This window comes from Sminthopsis crassicaudata, chromosome 5 (assembly GCF_048593235.1).
Source record: "Sminthopsis crassicaudata isolate SCR6 chromosome 5, ASM4859323v1, whole genome shotgun sequence".
NCBI lineage: Eukaryota > Metazoa > Chordata > Mammalia > Dasyuromorphia > Dasyuridae > Sminthopsis > Sminthopsis crassicaudata.
The window spans coordinates 268,356,263-268,369,477 of NC_133621.1; the positions used below are offsets into that span (position 1 = coordinate 268,356,263).

General features: G+C 36.8%; 1 long non-coding RNA gene across 1 annotated transcript in view; it reads right to left on the minus strand.

Moving 5' to 3' along the window:
• The window catches only part of LOC141544606 (uncharacterized), a 78,084-nt gene that overhangs the window by 39,191 nt on the left and 25,678 nt on the right, over positions 1-13,215 (minus strand). The gene's annotated exons all lie outside the window — the stretch shown is intronic.

Sequence of the window (13,215 nt, forward strand, 5' to 3'; positions counted from 1 at the left end):
CATGTGATTTCTACCAAACATTTAAAGAGCAATTAGCCCCAATGTTATATAAACTATTTGAAAAAATAGGGGATGAAGGAGTCCTACCAAACTCCTTTTATGACACAGACATGGTACTGATACCTAAACCAGGTAAATTGAAAACTGAGAAAGAAAACTATAGACTAATTTCCTTAATGAATATTGATGCTAAAATCTTAAATAAGATATTAGCAAAAAGAATTCAGAAAATCATCCCCAGGATAATACACTATGATCAAGTAGGAATTATACCAGGAATGCAGGGCTGGCTTAATATTAGGAAAACTATTAGTATAATTGACCATATTAATAATCAAATTAATAAAAACAACATGATCATTTCAGTGGATGCAGAAAAAGCATTTGACAAAATCCAACATCCATTCCTACTAAAAATGCTTGAGAGTATAGGAATAAATGGACTATTCCTTAGAATAATCGGGAACATATATTTACGACCATCTGTAAGCATAATATGCAATGGAGTTAAACTGGAACCTTTCCCAGTAAGATCAGGATTGAAACAAGGTTGCCCACTATCACCATTACTATTCAATATAGTACTAGAAATGCTAGCCTCGGCAATAAGAGCCGAGAAAGAGATTCAAGGAATTAGAGTAGGAAATGAGGAAATCAAACTATCACTCTTTGCAGATGACATGATGGTATACTTAGAGAACCCCAAAGACTCTGCTAAAAAGCTATTAGAAATAATTCAGAATTTTACCAAAGTGGCAGGATACAAAATAAATCCACATAAATCCTCAGCAATATTATATATCACCAACAAAATGCAACAGCAAGAGATACAAAGAGGAATTCCATTCCAAATAAATGTTAAGAGTATAAAATATTTGGGAATATATCTACCAAAGAAAAGTCAGGAATTATATGAGCAAAATTACGAAACACTTGCCACAAAAATAAAGTCAGATTTAAATAATTGGAAAGACATTCAATGCTCTTGGATAGGCCGATCAAATATAATAAAGATGACAATACTCCCCAAACTAATCTATTTATTTGATGCTATACCAACCAGACTCCCAAGAAACTATTTTAATGACCTAGAAAAAATAACAACAAAATTCATATGGAAGAATAAAAGGTCGAGAATTGCAAGGGAACTAATGAAAAAAGTCAGATGAAGGTGGTCTAGGTGTACCTGATCTAAAGGTATATTATATAACAGCAGTCACCAAAACCATTTGGTATTGGCTAAAAAATAGACCAGTCGATCAGTGGAACAGATTAGATACAAAGGACAAAAAAGGGTACATCTATAGCAATCTAGTCCTTGACAAACCCAAAGATACCAACATTAGGGATAAAAATTCCTTATTTGAAAAAAAAAAAAAAAAACTTGGGCAAACTGGAAATTAGTATGGCAGAAATTAGATATGGATCCACACTTAACACCATATACCAAGATAAGATCAAAATGGGTCCATGATTTAGGCATAAAGAGTGAGATAATAAATAGATTAGAGGAATAGAGGATAGTCTACCTCTCAGACCTGTGGAGGAGGAAGGAATTTATGACCAGAGGAGAACTAGAGATCATTATTGATCACAAAAGAGATCACAAAAAACCTAAAAAGTTTCTGTACAAACAATACTAATGCAAACAAGGTTAGAAGGGAAGTAACAAATTGGGAAACTATTTTTACAGTTAAAGGTTCTGATAAAGGTCTCATTTCCAAAATATATAGAGAACTGACCCTAATTTATAAGAAATCAAACCATTATCCAATTGATTAATGGTCAAAGGATATGAACAGACAACTCTCAGATGAAGAAATTGAAATTATATCCACTCATATGGAAGAGTGTTCCAAATCACTACTGATCAGAGAAATGCAAATTAAGACAACTCTGAGATACCACTACACTCCTGTCAGATTGGCTAAGATGACAGGAACAAATAATGATGAATATTGGAGGGGATGTGGGAAAACTGGGACACTAATACATTGTTGGTGGAGTTTTGAAAGAATCTAACCATTCTGGAGAGCAATTTGGAATTATGCCCAAAAATTTATCAAAATGCGCATACCCTTTGACCCAGCAGTGCTGCTATTGGGCTTATATCCCAAAGAAATACTAAAGAGGGGAAAGGCACCTTTATGTGCCAAAATGTTTGTGGCAGCTCCTTTCATAGTGGCTAGAAACTGATAAATGAATGGATGTCCGTCAGTTGGAGAATGGTTGGGTAAATTATGGTATATGAATGTTATAGAATATTATTGCTCTGTAAGAAATGACCAGCAGGATGAATACAGAGAGGTTTGGACAGACTTACATGAATGATGCTGAGTGAAATGAATAGAACCCGAAGATCGCTGTACACTTCAATGCTGTATGAAGATGTATTCTGATGTAATTTGATATCTTCAACATAAAGAAGATCCAACTCACTTCCAGTTGATCAATGATGGACAGAAACAACTACAGCTAGAGAAGGAACACTGGGAAGTGAATGTAAATTGTTAGCACTACTGTCTATCTACCTAGGTTACTTATACCTTCGGAATCTAATACTTAACACGCAATAAGAAAATTGGATTTACACACATATATTGTATCTAGGTTATACTGTAACACATGTAAAATGTATGGGATTTCCTGTCATCTAGGGGAGGGAGTAGAAGGAGGGAGGCGATAATTTGGAAAAATGAGTACAAGGGATAATGTTATAAAAAAAATATTACTCATTCATATATACTGTCAAAAAATTTATAACTATAAAAAAAGAATAAAGGGAGATTGGTCTATAGTTTTCTTTCTCTGTTTTCAACCTACCTTGTTTAGGTATCAGTATTATTTCTGTGTCATAAAGGGAGTTTGGTAGGACTCCTTCATCCCCTATTTTTTCAAATAGTTTATATACCATTGGGGCTAATTGTTCTTTAAATGTTTAGTAGAATTCACATGTAAATCCATCTGGTCCTGGGGATTTTTAACTGGGGAGTTGATTAATAGCTTGTTCTATTTCTTTTTCTGAAATGGGACTATTTAAGCAATTTATTTCCTCCTCTGTTAATCTAGCAAGCCTGTATTTTGGAGTAGTCATCCATTTCACTTCAGTTATCAAATTTATTGGCATAAAGTTGGGCAAAGTAACTCATTATTTTTCAAATTCCCTCTTCATTTGTGGAAAGATCCTCCTTTTCATTTTTATGATGAACAATTTGATTTTCCTCTTTCCTTTTTCTGATCAGATTTACCAAAGTTTTATCTATTTTATTGGCTTTTTCTTAAAACCAACTCTTAGATGTCGAATTGAGTTTTGAAATGAATTATTTTGCTTTGTGGAATTTTTTTTCTCTTTAACTATTTTTTTTAGTGAGTTATTTTCTTTTTCCAATTCACAAATCCTACAAATTTTTATCTTTTCCAATTCAGAAATCCTACTTTCCCGTGATTTTTTAACCTTTTCCAATTCACAAATTTTATTCCCATGCACTTCCTGTGATTTCTTTATCTTTTCCAACTCAAATTTCAGGATATTGTTGCTCTCTATCATAGCTTTTCTTTCCTTTCCCCAGTCTCCTAATTCTCTTAATGTTTTAATAGTCTCTTCTAGGAGAGAGTTAAGTGATGGGGGGCAGGTATTGTTCCCCTTTAGGGTATTATCTGGAGACTGTCTGCTGTTAGCTTTCTTGGGGTTGGATACCCGCTCTTACTCTGTATAGAAGGTGTCAATGATTCTCTTCAATTTCTTACTCATTGTTAAAACTCTGTGGGGTCTTCCCTTTGGGTAGGAAATTTACTAGCTTCCTTGTAGAACAGAAATAGCATGGATTACAGCAATTTTGTGCCCAGGCTAAGAGAGAGCTCTGGGGGAGATTTTCCCCCTGCCCTCCCCCTCTGGAAATGACTCTGAGGTGGTTAACATGGCTGTGCTTTGAGGAGTGCCCAGTGAAGAGCCCTGCTGTATGGCCTAGCGGCTGCCCTGAGGCTAGAAACTGAATAGTGAAATAGTCACAACCCCAGGCCAAAGCCTGGGAAGGGTCTGTGGATATTAGCAGCTGACCAGCAACACAGACCGGAAGTTTCTGCTGGGGAAGCAGTGTCATTGCTGCAGGAGTTTCACTGCTGTGATAGTTCTGCTCCCTCAGGCTGAGCCCCGAACTGTGTAGATTAGAGGCTGCCCCGCTGTGCAAGTTCTCAACTGCCTCAAGGAGAAGCATATGGCGCACAGCTTTGCCAGATCAGTGTTGGTCACTTCTGGTATGGGGTTTGGGCCTTTTTTTGTTTGTTTGTTTGTTTTTTTAAGTTGCTTTCATTTCTCTTCTGATCTGCTATTTTACAAGCACAGTAGAGCTATTAGCCTAGGCTAGAGACTTCTGTCTCAGTATCTATTCTAACCCCATAAGTTTTCCCAGCCCGTTTGGCACAATGTGCTAGCCTTTAGTCTAACACTCTCTGTGCTGGTCCTTTTTTTTTTTTTTTCCTCTCCTCTGGACCAACCTTTTCTGACAAAACTCCAGATTCTCTTCGGCTGGTAAGTTGTGCTTTTAATCTTTGTGATTTTTTTATCCAGCATTATTTTGGAGGCTGAGTTAGCTAATTGGTATTGAGTGTAGTAGGGAGCTTAGAAATTCACGTGTATATTCTCTGCCATCTTGGCTCCGATCTTCTTACAAATCTTCTTAAGAGTAATAGAAAACTCTAGGGGAGGGCTAAAATGAAAGACATTTTGTTTGCAAGCAGTGGACATCAGGATAACTAGTGTTACAAGTCTATAAAATCAGCCTACTTAAGATCAGGAAGTAGATTCACTAAGTATCCTAAGAGAAAGAGGAGTAATAGTAACACCTGCGTGCTAGGGAACATAGCCACAAGAGTGCTAGAGAACAGAATAACAAGAGTCTGCATTAATTTTGTGACCTTTCATTGTGTACCTTGCACACAATTCCTCATTTGTGTAAGCAAAAATTCTGTGCAAAAACAAGTCTTGTTCAAATCTGGCCCTTGTGGTCTGTGGTCTGTGATCTGTGGCTTTTGGTCAGCACTCTCTTGGGAATGGATGTTGAGGCCTCAGGTGTATGTTCTGCTTGGCTGACTACACATCCGGGATATACCCTGTAGACACATCAGGACAGGCATTGATCACATACCAAATCGAGATAGCTCCCACCGTCTCAGGAGTTGGGCTCCTGGATACAATAAGCTATACACATACTTGTTGCTGGGGCACGTTGGCAAGGGCAGATGAAAGGGGTATAAGAACAGGACAGCAGAGGGAAAGAGAGGAGAGGAAGGAGAGGTAAGATAATGTAACCACTCAATAAAGCTTCTCTAAATGCATAAATGGTGTCTGTCTACTCTGTAATATCCGGAAACATCCAAAGTTTGTAGAGGCGACAATAACTGTGGGTAAGTGCTCAGACCACTGGTGTCAGCAGTTCTGCACTAGCTGAGGACCCCAACACATTTGGTTAGAAGTTGGTAAACAAAGTGTCTACTTTGAATGTAATTATGTATTTGATATATCCCAAGTGATTCTTAAGGTACTGAAAATCTTAGCTCCAGAAAATAATGGAGCAAATAATGGAGCACAAAGATGCTAAGACCCAGGATCACAGAGATTTTAGAAATTGTTACTAAATCTCTAATGAGATCACAGATTTTGAAAGACTGTCCTGAAGGATAAAGAATCCTTAGGGCCAATGGCAAAGCAATCAATCTAATCTTACCTTGTTTATTCATTCTCATATCCAGTCATAATGAACTTTGTTTTTTCTCCCCAAGTGTTCTATTGCATCCCCTGAACTTACCCTCTCTGCTGATGAACAGCAGAGTTTTTTTTTTTTTCGCTGAAAAAAACAAAAAAAACAAAAAAAAAAAAAACAGGTTATTCACTAAAAGTTTCCTTTTCTCCTATTTTTATCTCACATAACTCAGATATCTTCCACTCTCTCCTTTTCTATTTTGGGTCAAAAGGCAAGTCCATCTCCTTAACAAGAGCTATCACTTTACAATGATCTACTTGATCTACTTTTCTTCTTCAAAAGATTTCATCCTCTATCATGTATCATTTCCACTATTTCCAAATCTATATTCCCTTTTTGCAAACATCGCTATGTTACCCCATCTTTTAAAAGCCCTCATTGATCAGATTACTTCTAAAGCTGTCACCTTTTTAAAGCCCTTTCTCAAGTTATGGAAAAAGCCATCTATGCTCATCAGCTCTGCTTCTTCTCTTCTCAATCTCAGGTTAAGCCCCTCTAACCTGACTTCAAATTATTCAATTTATTTCTTATTCAATGTAACTGCTCCTCCAAAGTTACTAGGAATCTCAAAATTACCAAATTAACTGACCTCTTAGACATTACCTATAACCCTCCCAATTATTTTGTCTACAATTACTTTAAATGAAATTTATCTCTTGATGCTGTAATTAGTCAGTAATATATAGAAATGCTGATGGTTTGTGCAGGTTTATTTTATACACTGCAACTTTGTAAAACTGTTATTTCAAGGAAGTTTTTGGATAATTTTCTAGTATTCTAGTATATCATGTCATCTGCAAGGATTTGTAGTCTCCTTATTGCCTATTCTAATTCCTTTCATTTTTCTTTTCTTACTGCTAAAGCCAATATTTCTAGTGCAATACTGAATCATAATGGTGATAAGAGGCATTCTTGTTTCCCCACTGATCTTATTGGGAATGTGTCCAGGTTCTCTCCATTGCAAATGATGCTGTCTGTTGGTTTTAGATAGATAATGCTTATATTTTCAAAAAAATTCCCTTTATCCCGATTCTCTGTTTTTAGTAGGAATAGGTACTGTATTTTGTCAAAAGCTTTTAATGTATCTACTGAAATTATCATATGATTTCTGTTGCTTTTGTTATTGATATGATGGAATATAGCTATAGTTTTCCTGATATTGAATCAGGCCTGCATTCCTGGTATAAATCCCACTTACTCATAATGTATTATCCTGCTGTGAGGATTGAAAATCCTATCCAAAAATGACTTCTCAGAGACCTCTCAAAGTAAAAAGCAGAAGTTATTTAACAAATTCTCATGAGAATGAGCAATTCCACCGTGAGTAGGGAAAGAAAGCAAGCTCAAGGTAGAAAGGCTAAAGGACTAAGGGAACATATACAGTTTTTATAGGATTAATTGCAAAAGGATTACATCATGGGTTTGGGGAACATTAAGAGATAGGTGCCCCCCTCCTTCCCCACCAGTTAATTGAATGTCATCATATATCTCAAAAACTAAACAATTAGTAGCCTAAATAAACATCGATAGCCTGGACAGACATAAATGTCATAAAAAAATCTAAGCAATTAGTAGCCTAAACATTGAATTTAACATTGCTGTAAGTTCTTCACAATATCCTTACTTCATACTTGCTCCCCACAGCTCCCCACTCCTAATATGTAAGTGATTTTTATCACATGCTCTATTAAGAACTTACACATTGCTCAAAGTCAGTTAACAAGCTCATACATTGTTTATCAAGTTCACTATCAGATTTATCCCCTTCCAACACTCTCCAGCCTCTTTTCTGGAGAATCATCATTTTAACAGCATCCTCTGGATGCAATAATTTTGAAAGAGATCGGTGGACTATTTTGGTTATTAGTGTAATCATACAGGGTAAACATAATGGTAACAATATAATACCAGTGATAGCAATTAGTCCATACCATAAAAGTTGTTTTCACCAGCTACCATCAAATCAAGACCACCAGCTATTAGAACTTTGGATACAGCGAATTACTGATCCATCATAACAAGTTATACTAGTTTGATTCCATCTATTCACATACCTACTGTAGTCTATGATAGCTCCCTTCTCTGACCTGCAAGTAAATGTCCATGTACACTTACTTTCTCCCATCCATGGCCCTGTACCAGTCTGATGTAGGCAATATCTCCCTAAACTGTACTAGTCAGGGTCCAGTGATGCTTTTACTACACAGCTCTCGAGGTCCCAGTACAAAGGGTGTACCCACATAAAAGCATATATGCATATACAAGGCACAGTCTCCAACCCTTTGGGTTTGGTTCATACCCAATTCTCCTTACTAGTATATAATACCCCTAATTCCTAACAATACAGTTCAATAAATTGTAATATCTAGTACAAACAAGAAAAGTTCCAAGACAGTTCCCCAAATGAGACAAGTCAAAAAGATTTTACATGCACAATTAATCAGTCTTTGCTCAGCTGCACTTTTAATGTTCCTGGATCAGTCTCTACTGCTCACTTCTTTAGCAAATCCATGGGACCTTTGACTCGAATGTGATGTGCCCAACCTATCTTTTTGGTGCGTGTTGCTGTATCTGAAGTCAACAGGATCTGGAACGGTCCTTTCCAGCTCAGGGTCAGCTTGTCCTCCTTCCATGTCTGAACCAGGACCCTGGTCTCCAAGCTGGAACTTATGCACTGTGAATCCTAAGGGAGGAGTCTGAACAATAAGCCCTTTTAGGTGTAAAGTTTTTAGATGTTGCAATAAAGACATGACATATTTTCCTAAAAACAAATCCTTGGTCTCAAACATTGCATCCAAGGAGGAATTTTGAATCCCTTTTAGATAAGGGTGACCATACAATAACTCATAAGGTGATAATCCCACATCCCTTCGGGGTTTTGTTCTAATTCTTAATAAGGCAAGGGGAAGGTACCTGGTCCAGGGCAATTGTGTCTCTAACTCCAATTTAGTCAGTTGCTGTTTAATTTCCTTATCCATCCTTTCCACTTTACCTGATGAGGGAAGATGCCATGGGGTATATAAGTCCCATGATTGGGCCACAGATTGGAGGATCTTAGCCATGAAATGTGTGCCTTGGTCTGAATCTACCTGCTCCACCATCCTATACCCCGGAATGATATGCTCAAGGAGTAGTTTTACAAACTGCTGAGGCAGTTGCCCATGTAAGGGGAAAGGCCTCCACCCATGAGGTCAGATGGTCCACTACGACCAGCAGATATCTGAGACACCCCACTGATGGCAGCTTGGTAAAGTCCACCTGTATGCTTTTGGAAAGGCCTGATACTAGGGGGCCTTCCTCCTTTTTGGACTTGTCATTGGGCCGCCCTATTCATACTCTGACAAACAGGACACCCACTGACCAATTGCCTGCTATTATGTACAAACCAGTGCCACAAACTTAGCACTATATCACACAGGCCTTGGAAACCCCAATGACTGCCCTGATGTAAATGTTCGGAGTACATGTCTCATACCTGCTGTGATCGGTACCTCTCTGCCCTCAGGGAGGAGCCAGTGCCCTCTTTATCCTCCTGAGCGCCAAGGCTTTGGGTTTCCTGCTTCCCTTCTGCGATAAAGGAAGGTGGAAGCATTGGAGGCAGAAATGCCAGAATTAGCACCATCATCTCCTCTGTACTTACAGATTCCTCTTCTCCAGACCGTTTTGCCTCCTCATCTGCAAAGCAGTTTCTCCTTAGCTCAAATGAATGTCCTCCTTGGTGCCCCTGCACATGAATCACTGCAATATTCTTAGGCAACATAAGATTAGTCAAAATTTCAGTGACCAATGCCCTGTGTGCCAATCCCTTTCCTTTACTGTTTCCATTCTTTCCCTCAAGTAATTTTAGGATCTAATTTCTTTTTTCCCTTCATTCATACAATGACCTAAATATTTTACCTCACATTTCACAAATTACAATGTTTCTTAAGAAATTCTCAGATCCTGTGCTCTTAAATAACTTAACAAACTGATAGTAACTTGGACAAGGCCACTCTTTTTCTTCCCTGCCACAAGAAGATCATCTACATATTGTAAGACTTTTAACAATAAGAAATTAATTCCAGAATGATCACACAATTCTTACATACTCAAGTGGATGTTCCATAAATTGAATATTATATCAATCATTTTGCTTTTTTTAAATACCAAATACACAGAAAAATCATAAACTACATATTGTCCATAACAAAAACATTTTCAAAAGGACAAAGGCAAAAACTACTATCCTTGGAGTCCCTCTAAATAATTGACATCAATATAGTGAATTAAAACTCTATTTTCACAGAAAAGAATCTGAAAAGTTTTTAAAAACATCAATTAAACTCTTTTTTTAAATAGCCCTTTCAGATTATATATCACATTTTTGATCGTATTCATTAAACACAAAGCCATTATGTATTTTACAAACAAATATTCACTCAATTAACATGTTGTATGAGTAACCAGATCAGTTTGCTTTCTTCAGCCAAAAATGGCTGCAGCTTTCCACTGCTGTTCTCCTCCTGCAAAAATACATCCCGTCTCACAGTCATCTCTCCAGGACTAACTTTCCAACAAGTTCCTTCTTTTCCCCACTGATTTCTTCTTGAAATCATTTGCTCCCACTAATCAATCTTCTTAAATCACCTTCTTTCTCCTGTCCCATCTCTGTCTCTCTCCTCCCAATGCTTATTTACTTAAACCTTCTTCGACATACTTTAAACACTTCCAAACTAATAACTCTTCTGACTAGATGCTTCATTTAAACTATTAATTACTTTTGTAAATCAATCTCTTTTGTCCCTTTTCTTTAATCACCTTTTTTTAAATTTAAACTTCAAGATTCATAACCCATAATGATAACAAATTACCCAATGTTTCAGAAGCAAACCAAATAGTTTTTCTTTTCTTTCTTTTTTTTTCTTCTGCCTTCTTCTGCTTCAAGGCCACTAGTAGGAAGCTTCCCAGGTAGTATTAAGCAGATAAGATTGTATTGCCATTACTCCTCTTTAGCGGACTTTGAAAATCTGCTTTTCAGAGAAAACTCTCCCACCAGTTTAAAATAGCCAAGTTCCATTTACTTACAAATTAGTACATCAGATTAAAAAGATTTAAAATCATGAACAAATTTTCAAATAATCAATTTCCAAACTTCTTAACATTATTCTTACAACTTAACAGGGCTTTTAAATCAGCCAAACAGACTAGGGGCTTTTCCCAGGACCCCTGCCCCTGGAGAGAATGTTTCACCTTGAACATTCTTCCCTCCCAGAATCCAAACGGAGTTTCTCTAAACTTCCAAGCCCATTTAGTGCATCTCTCTGCCTTCCCAGAGAATGCCTAGATATTGCATGATTTAAGACCAATGCATTCTGAGCCACTCTGAAAGAATTACTACTCTGACTGAATCCCAACTCCCAGCAATTCAGCCTGCTATTTTATTTCTCTAAGCCTGCAAGACAGAGGCTGAACACTTTATCTCTTATGAACTTGCTAACTTTTAACACGGGATAAAAACAATACAAAGCACAAACATACATACACAGACACAAGTAGAGCTCTTATTTTCATCTTTTACAATTCTTTTAATACCTAGCTACCGTCCTGACAAATTCTTTTGACTGCTTCTATCCCATTTTCCCAACTTGGTCTCAAACCAAATTGTCAGCAAAGACCAATTGTCTTGCTGCAGTGGTCACTCCAGAGAGAATCATCTTAGGAAATCCTTCCCTTGGGGTCAGAGAAACAGTCCGAACAAAGCAATTTTGAGGAGGGCTAATCCCTCGGGTCTCCCTTGACCCAGCCAATAGACCCCCAGATTTCTAAGCTCACCTGGAGAAACACGTGTTTGCTTAGACCACCACCGGCTCCTCAGGACTCTATTTCTCCTTTTTATCTTCAATTCTGCTTTTCACTGAGTATCTCCGCCTCCGGTCTTTTGTCAGAGAGGGAGGGAGGCTACACACTCAGAGCCAGAGAACACGGGAAAAAAACTATCCATGGGCACGCCTATCTCCGTTTGGGATGTGCAGCCATCTCCCCCAAAGACTCATCCCGGACTGAGCCCCCAAACTGTGACGGATAGAAAATCCTATCCAAAAATGACTTTTCAGAGACCTCTCAAAGTAAAAAGCAGAAAAGTTGTTTATTTAACAAATTCTCATGAGAATGAGCAATTCCACCATGAGGAGGGAAAGAAAGCAAGCTCACGGTAGAAGGGCTAAAGGACTAAGGGAATATATACAGTTTTCATAGGATTAATTGCAAAAGGATTACATCATGGGTTTGGGGAACATCAAGAGATAGGTGCCCCCCTCCTTCCCCACCAGTTAATTGAATGTCATCATATATCTCAAAAACTAAACAATTAGCAGCCTAAATAAACATTGATAGCCTGGACAGACATAAATGTCATTAAAAAATCTAAGCAATTAGTAGCCTAAACATTGAACATACCTATGCAGGTCACAGAGACCTAGAGAAGATAGAATACAGAAAAGGAATTTAACATTGCTGTAAGTTCTTCACCATTTCCTTACTTCATACTTGCTCCCCACACTGATGAAGTTTTGCTATAATCTCTTTGCTAATATTTTATTTAAGATATTATATTCACTAGGGAGATCAATGTGTAATTTTCTGTTTTGACTCATCCTAGTTTAGCTTATTATTTCCATATTTGTGTCACTGAAGGAATTTGACAGAACTTCTTAGCCTTTTTTCCCAAAAAGTTTACACAGTATTGGAATTAATTGTTCTTTAAATATTTGGTAGAATTTACTTGGGAATCCATCTAACTGTGGAAGTTTTTTTAATTTTTTTTTTAGGGAGATCATTGATGCCTTGTTCAATTTCTTTATCTAAAATAGGACTATTTAAGTTACTTAATTTCTCTACTGTTAAATTGAGCAATGTATACTGTTGTTGTAATATTCATCTATTTCTGTTAAGATATCCAGAGTTGCTGGCATACATTTGGGTAAAATAGTTCCTAATTATTCCTTTAATATCTTTTTCATTGGTGGTAAGTTTATTCTTTTCATTTTTGATGCTGATAATTTGATTTTCTTCTTTCCTTTTTTCTAATCAAATTCACCAAAGGTTCACCCATTTTGTTCATTTGTTTTCTTAAAACCAACTTAGTTTCATTAATTCAATAGTTTTCTTTAAATTTTATTATTCCTTCTTTTGAATTTCAGAATTTCTAATTTGGTATTTAAAGGGACGTTTTTAATTTGTTCTTTTGCTAGCTTTTTTTTTAGTTACATGCCCAATCCATTGATCCCTTTCTCTATTTTATTCATGTTAACTGTGTGTATATACACACACACACATATATGTGTGTATATATATATATATACACATATATATATGTATATATACATACATATATACATACACACATATACATATACATACATATATATGCATATATGTGTGTGTTATAATGTAGGTATATATATAACATTTCCCCTAA